Source organism: Coregonus lavaretus, assembly GCF_964263955.1.
Source record: "Coregonus lavaretus genome assembly, chromosome: 19".
NCBI lineage: Eukaryota > Metazoa > Chordata > Actinopteri > Salmoniformes > Salmonidae > Coregonus > Coregonus lavaretus.
In genome coordinates this window covers 27,379,117-27,394,142 of record NC_140006.1, presented here as the reverse complement: position 1 = coordinate 27,394,142, position 15,026 = coordinate 27,379,117, and the positions used below count along the sequence as shown (strand labels likewise).

Sequence of the window (15,026 nt, the reverse complement as noted above, 5' to 3'; positions counted from 1 at the left end):
GGTTCTGTAACCTTACTTATGTCCCAGTCCCACTCTTTGTCCCAAATAAATTCCCACTAGATGGTGCTAGATAATAAGTATTGGTACATTTACCGGGGACCTATCAAACCTTATGCCTGCCTTATTGCTTAATTACAACATTTACAAAAGTGGGGGCAGCTACATTTGGCATATTAATTAAATTACTTTGCTTGACTTTAGAAATATCAAGTTGTACCCCACAATAGTGAAGAAATTATTTACATTTACAGTAGTCCTATCTTTTAGCTGCAGACTACTAGAGATGTGCAACGCAATAATAGTACCTAGTTTAAGCTCCCTCTGGTGGCAGAATACACGGGTGTTTGGACTATCTGAGATTCCGTACTGAGGAGCACGAGAGCAGAGAGGAAGAGTGGAAAAGAGAGGATCGACACCGCCCAAAATCTGTCCGCGCGAAAATAAGCGTTAAGCAGACCAAGTTGGGGAGTTTTTGTAAAGGGGGGGCAATGAGTGTCGAATTTGTTGAAGATAATATTTAATTGCTATTTTGATAGGCGAGGATTATTTGATCGAATTAAAGTGTGATAGTGCTTAGGTTGTTACGAGTGTAATGATATAAGTGTAATGCGTGTGACATTTGGAGAAAAAATATTTTATATCGAGTTGTTCCTGTTGTTCACATGCGTATCTGCCCTCTCATTGGCTGATCTCGCCTCCTCCCGCCTTTGTGGACATGTATTTCCATTGTTAGTGCGGTCAGTCGACCATCTTGTTGATATAATAGATCATCTTCGGCGAGAGAAAACTGCTACAGACTCCTTTTTTTGTTTTCATAGCCACGTCAAAACGTAACGGACTGACGGAATTAGGAAGGTAGAAGATTTACTACCCTATATTTGCCCTCCGTAAATAATCAAACAATGAGGCATTCATATCTCCCATGTCTGTTATATGGCAAAACGTTTTGATGAATGTGTCTGCACGAAAAATGAAATGACCGATTTATATCATCAGAAATAAATAAAACGCGCTCCAGGCTTTATTACGTGGATATTACGTGCCTTTTAACGACAGACTGCAGGTTTTCGTGAGGACCTTTTGTTATTTAAGTTTTGTATATGACATTTACAGATTTCATATAAAAGGTCGCTGCAACAACAAAGAACATGCATTCATAGGAGAGGAGGATTGCTTGCTACCTCAAGGTAAGAATACATTATATTTCATTTGTTCATCATCACATTTCGTTATTTTGTTTTCTTTGTATTTTTACATTTAGCCTGCCATTTGGATTCTTCTTTATTATCATATACATCTGCATTTATCTACATTTATATGTTTAATGGTGGTTATTTACGTTTTATTATACAATTTGGTTTGTTGTCATGCACATTTTGCTGAAGCATGCTGCTGCTAGACCCGCCATTCTACATGCATTTGCAACGTCCCTTTTTTCAAGTGATCCAAACGTTCGACATTATTTCTACAAGCGGAAAGTTCCTTTGATCAGCGATGGAACGATCCATCCGGGCAGCATGCAGTGATGCTCTCATGCTGCCAACTGGTATCTAGTTAGTTATAAGAAGATGTTGACAAGTTGCTCAAATGATTATTTACTATCTACATAATAACTCACGAAATAGAGAGCTATGTCTATACGGCCATTTTCATCTAGATCTATAGGCTGCAGTTGTCTATACTCCAGTGATATCAAGTGATGTAGCCTACATTGTTTGCTGAAGTTTTAGGCTACTAGCTATATAGCCTACATACTGTAAGTAGATATCACTATCTCTTGATCAGAAACTGGTTTTCACATCAATGCTACGTATCCTCAGCTTAGTTTTCCATGTCAAATGTACCCATTTAGAATTACTTCTGTGTCATTTTGTGCATTGATGCGATAGTGTTTGTAGGGCCAAACTGATCATGGATGCATTCACTTCACTGAAGTCTTACTTTGTACAAGTGGTTTCACTGACCTCACTTCAGTCAGTCAATGACAGGGTCATGATGAACTTTTCAGGGCTCAGTATAAATTAATGGAACCCACAATAACAGTGGTGGAAATGTGTTTTGTGCAGTTAGGCTCCTTTGCTCCAATTATATCCCTCCTGATCACAAACAAATCACAAAATAATCAGGAATAATATGTTGAGCACTATCTGCTTTTTGGTTTGTGCACCCTGTAGCGGAAGAATGCATCCATGATCAGTTACATTGTTTATGAGCTCTTGTAGTCCCTTTTAACTCAGTTGGTAGAGAATGGCGCTTTCAAGCCAGGGTTGTGGGTTCGATTCCCACGGGGACTAGTATGAAAAAAGTATGAAAATGTAAGCACTCACTACTGTAAGTCACTTTGGATAAGAGTGTCTGCTAAATGACGGAAATGTGCACTATCAGTAGGCTACCAACACTGTTGATAATTCTGGAACTAGCTCTCACCTTGGCTCTCAAATCATTTTAGCTCCTCAACTCATTTGGTTGCTGCAGGGCAACACCACCAAATTGTTTAAATGAGAACCTCATGAACCTATTCAATCTGATTGCAATTGTCCCAATTTCAAATCTCTTTTATCATTCACAATGCATGGCTTCCCCTTAGGATTCTGCACTATAGCCTATTTATTGCCTTACCTCCATAACTTGCTACATTTGCACACACTGTATATATATTTTCTGTTGTATTTCTGACTTTGTTTTTTTTACCCCATATGTAACTCTGTGTTGTTTTTATTGCACTACTTTGCTTTATCTTGGCCAGGTCGCAGTTGTAAATGAGAACCTGTTCTCAACTGGCTTACCTGGTTAAATAAAGGTAAAAAAAAAAGAAAAAGAAAAAAAAAAAAGATTAAATTTGATGGAGAACCTTGCTGGACGGATACTGTTGTCTGGAGCTTTTTGAGGCAGTGGCCTTTGTGCATACCAATGAATGTGGTCCATAGCCTAATGGTCCCCCTTCCAGGGTGGCCAAAGCCAACATGGTCTCAGAGCGTTTTGTATTATTCTGTACGTAAATCCGAGACACTGCGTTTGGTATGATAAATCACGTTTCGTATGGTATGTATTCATTTTTAGATGTCCATCATCCATTTGGTATGATATGAAACGAATTACAATTCGTACAATATGTTACGAATTTGCTAAATGTATGATATGTTACGAATTCCAATTTGTTGTGACAAACGTTAGCTAGGTGGCTAATGCTAACGTTAGCTGGCTAGCATTAGTTGGCTCTAGGGGTTAGGTTTAAGGGTTAAGGTTAGGGGAAGGGTTAGCTAACATTCAAGTAGTCACAAATTAGCTAAAAAGTAGTAAGTAGTTGCTAATTAGCTCAAATGCTAAAGTTGTCTGTGATGAGATTCGAACAGGCAACCTTTGGGTTGCTAGACGTTTGGGTTATACGTCTACCCATCCACCCCGACCAACCACCCTCATTTAGTTTTTGTCTTAAGTAACTTTCTATCTTACATTTACGTCATTTAGCAGACACTCTTATCCAGAGCGAATTATAAATCTTATGTAACCATAACAAACGTAACACGTCATACTAATTTGAGTGTCCTGAATTTACATATACTATGTTACGTCTAGTCTATGAGACCAGTCTGTTCAAGGAGGTGAGGAAGACTACTTCCTTAGGACTGCCATTCACTTAATGCCACTTGTTTCTTACACAATTGGATAGCCAAATATCTTCACAGAATTTGGTTCTGTGTTTGATAGATCCTTAGCATACTTGAACTAATGACCATGCACGTTTAGAGTTTAAATGAATTACGTTTGACTTAATTGTAAAGAATAAACCAGTGCTTTGTTCCTAGGATGTCTGCAATTGAAATGTTGATACAGTGACTGTTCCTGGCAGTTTGTTTGCGAAGGAGTATTCTATTCTTTCAGGATAATTCAATGTTGAGATTTGTTGTCATGGGAGCAGCAACAAAGGTGGCAGTTGGAGAGGACTGCTTCGCTCTATGCATTAACTTGGTGTTTGGTCTAAAAACCAGCTTATTCAGAGCTGTAAATTGTGAGTTTCATTCAAAATCTCAAAGGATGTGTCCTTGCATACATTGATGAATCTACATTCTGAGAGTGAGAGGTCCACTTTAAAATAACGGTATTATGGATCAGTACAAATAGGAGTAATCATTAATTGCATTGTATTGCAAAGCCCAATTTTTTCAAACCAAATTATTAATGATGGCATGGCACTATCTGCAATGATAGTTATTGTTGATGTTAAATGGTTTGTAGAGAAACCCTTTTTTGTTCATTATAGCAATATAGCCCATAATATCCCCTATCAGTATTGTAGTGGATTTTTGTTTTTTGTTGTAGTCTTCAACAGAGAATCAGCTCTGAGACTGCGCAAAACCTACCCTGAATCCCAGGCTGTCCCAATAAAACCTTCCCTCCACCCAATAACTTCATTTATTTTTTGGCTGTGGAGCCAAATGAGCAGCTGGATCTGAGGAAGCAGAGAGAGAGACTTTAGAGCTTAGCAACTCTGGAGCATGGCCACTGGGGCCTTCTGTGGAGGCTATGTATTGAAATAGGCTAGCTACATACTGTGAAGATAGCAATCTCATTAGAAATATGGTAGAAATACTTACAATTTCATGTAATGTATAATCAACATGTCATAATCAGTGCTGTGTAGCACATGAAGGAAGCACAGTGGTAATGTAATACCCGCTTGCACAGAGCAGAGATCTGGTGCATCCTACTGTCATCTCCTCTGTCATTGTCCCTTGAGTCAAATCCAGCAGTACTGTACAGTACTGTAGTATCATAAGAACCTTGATTTTACATTTACATTTAAGTCATTTAGCAGACGCTCTTATCCAGAGCGACTTACAGTTAGTGAATACATATTTTTTTATACTGGCCCCCCGTGGGAATCGAACCCACAACCCTGGCGTTGCAAACGCCATGCTCTATCAACTGAGCTACATCCCTGCCGGCCATTCCCTCCCCTACCCTGGACGACGCTGTGCCAATTGTGCGCCGCCCATGAGTCTCCCGGTCGCGGCCGGCTGCGACAGAGCCTGGATTCGAACCAGGATCTCTAGTGGCACAGTTAGCACTGCGATGCAGTGCCTTAGACCACTGCGCCACTCAGGAGAGGGGATGGGAGAACATCATGGGAACGTTGTAGTACAGTGGTAGAGCTTGGTTGATGTATAAATAGCCTAGTTTAGTAGTCAAATATTTATTTAATTTCTAGCTTGAATATTTGACATGTAGCCTATGAATAATATTTGATCGGGATTTGTTAGTAGAAGCATCACAGACCTTCCTTGACAAGAGTGTCTATCTGTTTTCCATTTGTTGAAATGTGAAACATGCAGTGTTTCTGACAAGGGTCAGCAGACTGAACTGTGCGTGTGCTCTGCTCCACAGTGTTGATGGTGATCAGACGTGAGTGTGAAGTCTGATATCTGGGATCCTCTCCTCCAGCTGTGAGAACATGTCTGTTTGTGATGTTACACAACATGGATTATCAAGAGTTGTTCCCCTTAAATGGCATCACTCTCTTTACCTCTCCATGTTATTCTGTGTTGAGATGAGGGTGCTGGTGAAGGAGAATGATTTTGTATTATTATTCTGAATCAGTGTATTGGTATTGGCCACCATGGCCAAGAAGGCAATATCGGTTGTCAATATCAGCTTAGAATTTCCATATCTGTGCATTCCTAACTTCTAGTAATATCTCAAGCCCAAGTATCCACACAATGTTCCTTTCCAGAAATAAAACATATAGATTTAAATATCTCCTGTTTGTACAGGGCTGTTAGTTTACAACTTGTATACTGTGCAAGGTAGGCCTAACTCTCCCCCCGACGGAGCAACAGAGAGGAGTCTGTGTGTGTGCCAGTCCGAAGGGGAGAGGTGTACCTTTCTCAGAGTGGTTGGCATGAGCATAATGAGATTCCAGGCAAGAGGGCAGTGACACACAGTTTGACCTTCGCACCCCGTACTGTCTTTAGTCTTTAGTCTCTTAGTCATTTGACAAGCAACACCTTTGACTCCTGTAGGACTCCATGGGACTGAAAAACACCTTGAACCAACCAAGTAATGTAACATTTTACACGAAGCCATGCCAATTTGGAGCATTAGTTTTATTAGATGTGCTGGAAAATGTGTTGCTTTAGTGTGATGTCTCTCCTTGTGAGGTGTTGATTTACATAATGTTTGTTTTTGTGTTAAACTAATCAAAATATATTTTATATTTGAGATTCTTAAAAGTAGCCACCCTTTGCCTTGATGACAGCTTTGCACGCTCTTGGCATTCTCTCAACCAGCTTCACCTGTAATGCTTTTCCAACAGTCTTGAAGGAGTTCCCACATATGCTGAGCACTTGTTGGCTGCTTTTCCTTCACTCTGCAGTCCAACTCATCCCAAACCATCTCAATTGGGTTAAGGTCGGGTGATTGTGGAGGCCAGGTCATCTGATGCAGCACTCCATCACTCTCCTTCTTAGTAAAATAGCCCTTAGACATTCTGGAGGTGTGTTGTGTCATTGTCCTGTTGAAAAACAAATGATAGTCCCACTAAGTGCAAACCAGATGGGATGGCGTATTGCTGCAGAATGCTGTGGTAGCCATGCTGGTTAAGTGTGCCTTGAATTCTAATTAAATCACAGACAGTGTTACCAGCAAAGCGCCCCCACACCATCACACCTCCTCCTCCATGCTTCACGTGGGAACCACACATGCGGAGATGATCCGTTCACCTACTCTGCGTCTCACAAAGACACGGCGGTTGGAACAAAAAATCTCACATTTGAACTCATCAGACAAAAGGACAGATTTCCACTGGTCTAATGTCCATTGCTCGTGTTTCTTGGCCCAAGCAAGTCTCTTCTTCTTATTGGTGTCCTTTAATAGTGGTTTCTTCGCAGCAATTTGACAATGAAGGCCTAATTCACACAGTCTCCTCTGAACAGTTGATGTTGAGATGTGTCTGTGACTTGAACTCTGAAGCATTTATTTGGGCTGCAATTTCTGAGGCTGGTAACTCTAACGAACCTATCCTCTGCAGCAGAGGTAACTCTGGAGCTTCCTTTCCTGTGGCGGTCCTCATGAGAGCCAGTTTCATCATAGCGCTTGATGGTTTTTGCGACTGCACTTGAAGAAACTTTCAAAGTTCTTGAAATGTTCTGTATTGACTGACCTTCATGTCTTAAAGTAATGATGGCTGTCGTTTCTCTTTGCTTATTTGAGCTGTTGTTGCCATAATATGGACTTGGTCTTTTACCAAATAGGGCCATCTTCTGTATACCCCCCTACCTTGTCACAACACAACTGATTGGCTCAAACGCATTAAGAAGGAAAGAAATTCAACAAATTAACTTTTACCAAGGCACACCTGTTAATTGAAATGCATTCCAGGTGACTACCTCATGAAGCTGGTTGAGAGAATGCCAAAAGTGTGCAAAGCTGTCATCAAGGCAAAGGGTGGCTATTTGAAGAATCTCAAATCTAAAATATATTGTGATTTGTTTAACACTTTTTGGTTACTACATGATTCCATATGTGTTATTTCATAGTTTTGATGTCTTCACTATTATTCTACAATGTAGAAAATAGTAAAAATAAAGAAAAACCCTTGAATGAGTAGGTGTGTCCAGACTTTTGACTGGTACTGTACATTGGTGGCATATCATTGAAGCACGTTATTACACTGAAATAATAGCTCAAATGCAACGTGTTATTCATTAGAATAATATGCCCCATGCCCCCTTTGCATTTTGTACTTTGCATGTTTTGTAAACCTACAGCATTCTGTTCTATTCCATTCACACCCTTATCAGGTGGTGATTCACTGCATAATGGTAGAATCAACTTTTTTATACATCTAGAGATCTTATGCAATCAGGAGTATGTGGACATTTCGATTGAATCTACTCATGGTATGACAAGTCACCAAGCTGTAGAGCCAGATACATACAGTGTTGTCACTCTATTTTGAGTGACCCAGATCTCCTCTGCAGTGAGTATGTTTTGATGTGTTACCAAAACGGTGTCAATCCTCATGTTTAGGCATGACTCCTGCCAACACATTTTGAATGAGATAAGCTATTGTGAAAATCTTAGTGCCTAAAATACTGTAAGTTCAGCTAGCCTTTCTGAGAGGGTGTACATGTGATTACTTTTCCAATTACACTGCATTGTGTACAATGATTTACAGTGCCTTAAGAAAGTATTCACACCCATTGACCTTTTCCACATTTTGTTGTGTTACAGCCTGAATTTAAAATTGATTAAATTGATATTTTTTGTCACTGGCCTACACGCAATACCCCATGATGTCAAAGTGGAATTATGTTTTTCTACATTTTTACAAATTAATGCAAAATGAAAAGCTGTCTTCAGTCAATAAGTATTCAACCCCTTTCTTATGGCAAGCCTAAATAAGTTCAGCAGTAAAAAAATTCCTTAACAAGTCACATAATAAGTTGCATGTACTCACTCTGTGTGAGTCCATGCAACTTACCAGACCAGGGAGGTTTTCCAATGCCTCGCAAAGAAGGGCACCTATTGGTAGATGGGTAAAAAAACAAAAAAACCAGGCATTGAATATCCCTTTGAGCATGGTGAACTTATTAATTAGACTTTGGATGTCACTACAAAGATACAGGCGTCCTTCCTAACTCAGTTGCTGGAGAGGAAAGAAACCGTGCAGGGATTTCACCATGAGGCCAATGCTGACTTTAAAACAGTTAGAGTTTAATGGCTGCGATAGGAGAAAACTGAGGATGGATCAACAACATTGTAGTTACTCCACAATACTAACCTAACTGACAGAGGGAAAAGAAGGAAGCCTGTACAGAATACAAATATTCCAAAACATGCATCCTGTTTGCAGCAAGGCACTAAACTAATACTGAAAATGTTGCACAATCCAGGTGTGGAAAGCACTTAGAGACTTACCCAGAAAGACTCACAGGTGTAATCCACAGGAGGTTGGTGGCACCTTAATTGGGGAGCATGGGCTCGTGGTAATGGCTGTAGCAGAATTAGTGGAATGGTATCAAATACATCACAAACATGGTTTCCATGTGTTTGATGCCATTCCATTTGCTCCGTTCCAGCCATTATTTTGAGCCTCCCCTCAGCAGCCTCCACTGGTGTAATCACTGCCAAAGATGCTTCTACAAAGTATTGACTCAGAGGTGTGAATACTTATGTAAATTAGATATTTCTGTATTTCATTTTCAATAAATTTGCTAAATGTTCTAAAAACATGTTTTCACTTTGTCATTATGAGATAGTGTGTGTAATGGGTGAGAGAAAAAATCGATGTAATCAATTTTTTAATTCAGGCTTTAACACAACAACATTTGGAAGAAGTCCAGGGGTATGTGTATATATACACTAGATGACTGACAGGGGACGCTGTGTTGAAGCCACCATGCCTCCATGTTGGCACTCCCCCACCATTGTAAAACATACATTATATATACAAAAGTATGTGGACACCGCTTCAAATTAGTGGATCCGGCTATTTCAGCCACACACGTTTCTGGCAGGTGTATAAAATCAAGCACACAGCCATAGACAAACATTGGCAGTAGAATGGCCTTACTGAAGAGCTCAGTGACTTTCAACGTGGCACCATCATAGAATGCCACCTTTCCAACAAGTCAGTTCATCACATTTCTGCCCAGCTAGAGCTGCCCCTGTCAACTGTAAGTGCTGTTATTGTGAAGTGGAAATGTCTAGGAGCAGCAACGGCTCAGCCACGAAGTGGTAGGCCACACAAGCTCACAGAACGGGACTGCCCAGTGCTGAAGCGCGTAGTGCGTTCAGAAAGTATTCATACCCCTTGACTTTTTCCACATTTTGTTACGTTACAGCCTTATTCTAAAATGGATAAAATAAATAAAAATCCTTGTCAATCTACACATAATATCCCATAATGACAAAGCAAAAACTGTTTTTTCGAAATGTTTGCAAATATATTACAAATTGTGCATCCTGTTTCCATTGATCATCCTTGAGATGTTTCTACAACTTGATTGGAGTCCACCTGTGGTAAATTCAATTGATTGGACATGATTTGGAAAGGCACACACCTGTCTATATAAGGTCACACAGTTGACAGTGCATGACAGAGCAAAAACAAAGCCATGAGTTCGAAGGAATTGTCCGTAGAGCTCCGAGACAGGATTGTGTCGAGGCACAGATCTGGGGAAGGGTACCAAAACATTTCTGCAGCATTGAAGGTCCCCAAGAACACAGTGGCCTCCATCATTCTTAAAACAAAGAAGTTTGGAAACACTAAGACTCTTCCTAGAGCTGGCCGCCCGGGCAAACTGAGCAATTGGTGGAGAAGGGCCTTGGTCAGGGAGGTGACCAAGAACCCGATGGTCACTCTGACAGAGCTCCAGAGTTCCTCTATGGAGATGGGAGAACCTTCCATAAGGACAACCATCTCTGCAGCACTCCACCAATCAGGCCTTTATGGTAGAGTGGCCAGACGAAAGCCACTCCTCAGTAAAAGGCACATGACAGCCCGCTTGGAGTTTGCCAAAAGGCACCTAAAATACTCTCAGACCATGAGAAACAAGATTATCTGGTCTGATGAAACCAAGATTGAGCACTTTGGCCTGAATGCCAAGCGTCACGTCTGGAGGAAACCTGGCACCATCCCTACGGTGAAGCATGGTGGTGTCAGCATCATGCTGTGGGGATGTTTTTCAGCGGCAGGGACTGGGAGACTTGTCAGGATTGAGGGAAAGATGAATGGAGCAAAGTACAGAGAGATCCTTGATGAAAACCTGCTCCAGAGCTCTCAGGACCTCAGACTGGGGCGAAGGTTCACCTTCCAACAGGACAAAGACCCTAAGCACACAGCCAAGACAATGCAGGAGTGGCTTCGGGACAAGACTCTGAGTGTCCTTGAGTGGTCCAGCCAGAGCCCGGACTTGATCCCGATCGAACATCTCTGGAGAGACCTGAAAATAGCTGTGCAGCGACGCTCCCCATCCAACCTGACAGAGCTTGAGAGGATCTGCAGAGAAGAATGGAAGAAACTCCCCAAATACAGGTGGGCCAAGCTTGTAGCGTCATACCCAAGAAGACTCAAGGCTGTAATCGGTGCTTCAACAAAGTACTGAGTAAAGTGTCTGAATACTTATGTAAATGTTATATTTCCATTTTTTATTTTTAATAAATGTTCAAAAAGAAAAAAACGGTGTGTAGATTGATGAGGGGAAAAAAATGTAATCTATTTTAGAATAATGCTATAATGTAACAAAATGTGGAAAAAGTCAAGGGGTTTGAATACTTTCCGAATGCACTGTATATCTATCTATCTATCGATCTATCGATCTATCGATCGATCGATCGATCGAAAAAAGTCCCCTGCTGATTTTGTACGTTTGCCCACTGACAAAGAAATGATCAGTCTATAATTTTCATGGTAGGTTTATTTGAACAGTGAGAGACAGAATAACAACAACAAAATCCAGAAAAACGCATGTCAAAAATGTTATAAATTGATTTGCATTTTAATGAGGGAAATAAGTATTTGACCCCCTCTCAATCAGAAAGATTTCTGGCTCCCAGGTGTTTTTTATACAGGTAACAAGCTGAGATTAGGAGCACACTCTTAAAGGGAGTGCTCCTAATCTCAGTTTGTTACCTGTATAAAAGACACCTGTCCACAGAAGCAATCAATCAATCAGATTCCAAACTCTCCACCATGGCCAAGACCAAAGAGCTCTCCAAGGATGTCAGGGACAAGATTGTAGACCTACACAAGGCTGGAATGGGCTACAAGACCATCGCCAAGCAGCTTGGTGAAAAGCTGACAACAGTTGGTGTGATTATTTGCAAATGGAAGAAACACAAAAGAACTGTCAATCTCCCTCGGCCTGGGGCTCCATGCAAGATCTCACCTCGTGAAGTTGCAATGATCATGTGAACGGTGAGGAATCAGCCCAGAACTACACAGGAGGATCTTGTCAATGATCTCAAGGCAGCTGGGACCATAGTCACCAAGAAAACAATTGGTAACACACTACGCCGTGAAGGACTGAAATCCTGCAGCGCCCGCAAGGTCCCCCTGCTTAAGAAAGCACATAGACATGCCCGTCTGAAGTTTGCCAATGAACATCTGAATGATTTAAAAGGAGAACTGGGTGAAAGTGTTGTGGTCAGATGTGACCAAAATCGAGCTCTTTGGCATCAACTCAACTCGCCGTGTTTGGAGGAGGAGGAATGCTGCCTATGACCCCAAGAACACCACCCCCACCTGGAGTGGCCTAGCCAGTTTCCAGACCTTAATCCCATAGAAAATCTGTGGAGGGAGCTGAAGGTTCGAGTTGCCAAACGTCAGCCTCAAAACCTTAATGACTTGGAGAAGATCTGCAAAGAGGAGTGGGCCAAAATCCCTGCTGCAGTGTGTGCAAACCTGGTCAAGACCTACAGGAAACATATGATCTCTGTAATTGCCAACAAGGGTTTTGCCACCAAGTACTAAGTCATGTTTTGCAGAGGGGTCAAATACTTATTTCCCTCATTAAAATGCAAATCAATTTATAACATTTTTTACATGCATTTTTCTGGAATTTTTTGTTCTTATTCTGTCTCTCACTGTTCAAATAAACCTACCATTAAAATGATAGACTGATCATGTCTTTGTCAGTGGGCAAACGTACAAAATCAGCAGGGGATCAAATACTTTTTTCCCTCACTGTATATATATATTTATTATTATCTATAAACATTTATTATTTTATATATTTTTCAAACAATACCTTATTTCACAAAAGTAGTGCACTGGGCCTTTAATATGCCTTTATTAGAGAACCGATATAGCACCCCCACCCCAAACTACTGTCACGCCCTGACTTATGGGACTCTGGTATGTTGAGTCAGGGTGTGGTGTTCTATGTTGTGTTTTCTATGTTCACATTCTAGTTGTTGTGGTTCTATGTTTGGCTGGGTGTGATTCCCAATCAGAGGCAGCTGTCGCTCGTTGTCTCTGATTGGGGATCATACTTAGGCAGCCTATTGGCACTCGTTAGTGGTGGGATCTTGTTCCGTGAGTAGGCTTGTTTTGTGTTGAGCCTTAGGACTTCACGTTTAGTTGGTTTGTTGTTTTGTTAGTGTGTTTATCGTTGTAATAAACATGTACACATTTCACGCTGTGCCTTGGTCTGACCCGTCCTTAAACGAACGAGACAGAAGATCCCACCAAACATGGACCAAGCAGCGTGCCCAGGAGCAAACACCCTGAACACAGGTGGGGAAGATTTGGTCTTGGGAGAAGATATTTGCGGTAAAAGGACCCTGGGCGAAGAAGGAAGCCCAGGCAGGAGAGGAGCAACGGCAACACAGAAGCCGGCCGAGGAGGAAGCCCGAGAAGCAGCCCCAATAAAAACAATTTGGGGGGCTAAAGGGGTGGTCGGGGAGCGAGAGAGAAGAGCCCCGACCACTGCACCCGGTGGGTTTCCAGATTGAGTCCCTACGACCATGGGAAGAAGAGTGGGAACAGTATTATACTGAGGAGTCGGAGGATGACGACGACGATGAGTTTCTGTTCCCTAATTTGTGGGGGCTCCCGGAGGAGTCCTCACTGGAGGAGTAGTGCCGAGAGAGGGATCGGATCTGCAGGGTAAGAGAGGAGGCCACCACATTACGGGGTCTTATAGCTAGAATAGAGCGGGAGAGATCCATTCAAGAGGAGGCACTGCAGGAGGCTCGTAGGGAAAAGGACGAAGTAGAGGCACGGAGAGAGGAGCTGGTTAGGCAGCATCAGGAGCGGGGGTTAATAAAGGAACCCAGGTATGCGGAGATACGCACTGTGTCACCAGTGCACCTTCCCAGTCCGGTCCGGCCCGTTCCTGCTCCTTGCACCAAGCTAGTGGTGCGTGTGCCCAGTCCGGTCCGGCCCGTTCCTGTTCCTCGCACCAGGCCTGTGGTGCGTGTTCCCAGTCCGGCTCGGCCTGTTCCTGCTCCTCGCACCAAGCCAGTGGTGCGTGTCGCCAGTCCAGCCCGGCCCGTTCCTGCTCCTCACACCAAGCCAGTGGTGCGTGTCGCCAGTCCCCAGCTCCGGTCAGTGGCTCCAGTCCGGAGCCTAAGCAGTCCGCTCCACCGGTGCCTGGTCCAGCTCCGGTCAGCGGCTCCAGTCCAGACCCAGACGTCAGCCCCTCTCCAGGTTCGGGGTCTCCCACACCAGGGTCTATAGGTTTGTTGTGTGTTCAACCTTAGGACTTCACGTTTTGTTGGTTTGTTGTTTTGTCGTGTGTTTATCAGTTTAATAAACATGTACAGTGAGGGAAAAAAGTATTTGATCCCCTGCTGATTTTGTAAGTTTGCCCACTGACAAAGAAATTATCAGTCTATAATTTTAATGGTAGGTTTATTTGAACAGTGAGAGACAGAATAACAACAACAAAAATCCAGAAAAACACATGTCAAAAATGTTATAAATTGATTTGCATTTTAATGAGGGAAATAAGTATTTGACCCCTCTGCAAAACATGACTTAGTACTTGGTGGCAAAACCCTTGTTGGCAATCACAGAGGTCAGACGTTTCTTGTAGTTGGCCACCAGGTTTGCACACATCTCAGGAGGGATTTTGTCCCACTCCTCTTTGCAGATCTTCTCCAAGTCATTAAGGTTTCGAGGCTGACGTTTGGCAACTCGAACCTTCAGCTCCCTCCACATATTTTCTATGGGATTAAGGTCTGGAGACTGGCTAGGCCACTCCAGGACCTTAATGTGCTTCTTCTTGAGCCACTCCTTTGTTGCCTTGGCCGTGTGTTTTGGGTCATTGTCATGCTGGAATACCCATCCACGACCCATTTTCAATGCCCTGGCTGAGGGAAGGAGGTTCTCACCCAAGATTTGACGGTACTTGGCCCTGTCCATCGTCCCTTTGATGCGGTGAAGTTGTCCTGTCCCCTTAACAGAAAAACACCCCCAAAGCATAATGTTTACACCTCCATGTTTGACGGTGGGGGTGGTGTTCTTGGGGTCATAGGCAGCATTCCTCCTCCTCCAAACATGGCGAGTTGAGTTGATG

The 15,026-nt window shown here is 42.4% G+C and overlaps 1 protein-coding gene across 1 annotated transcript in view; it reads left to right on the top strand.

Moving 5' to 3' along the window:
• Window positions 1-1,010: 1,010 nt before the first annotated feature.
• LOC311146866 (beta-1,4-galactosyltransferase 2-like) overlaps window positions 1,011-15,026 on the top strand; it is a 164,174-nt gene continuing 150,158 nt past the window's right edge. The window contains exon 1 of the mRNA XM_084183481.1: window positions 1,011-1,187. The gene's annotated coding sequence lies outside the window, so the exon portion shown is untranslated. The remainder of the gene's footprint in view (window positions 1,188-15,026) is intronic.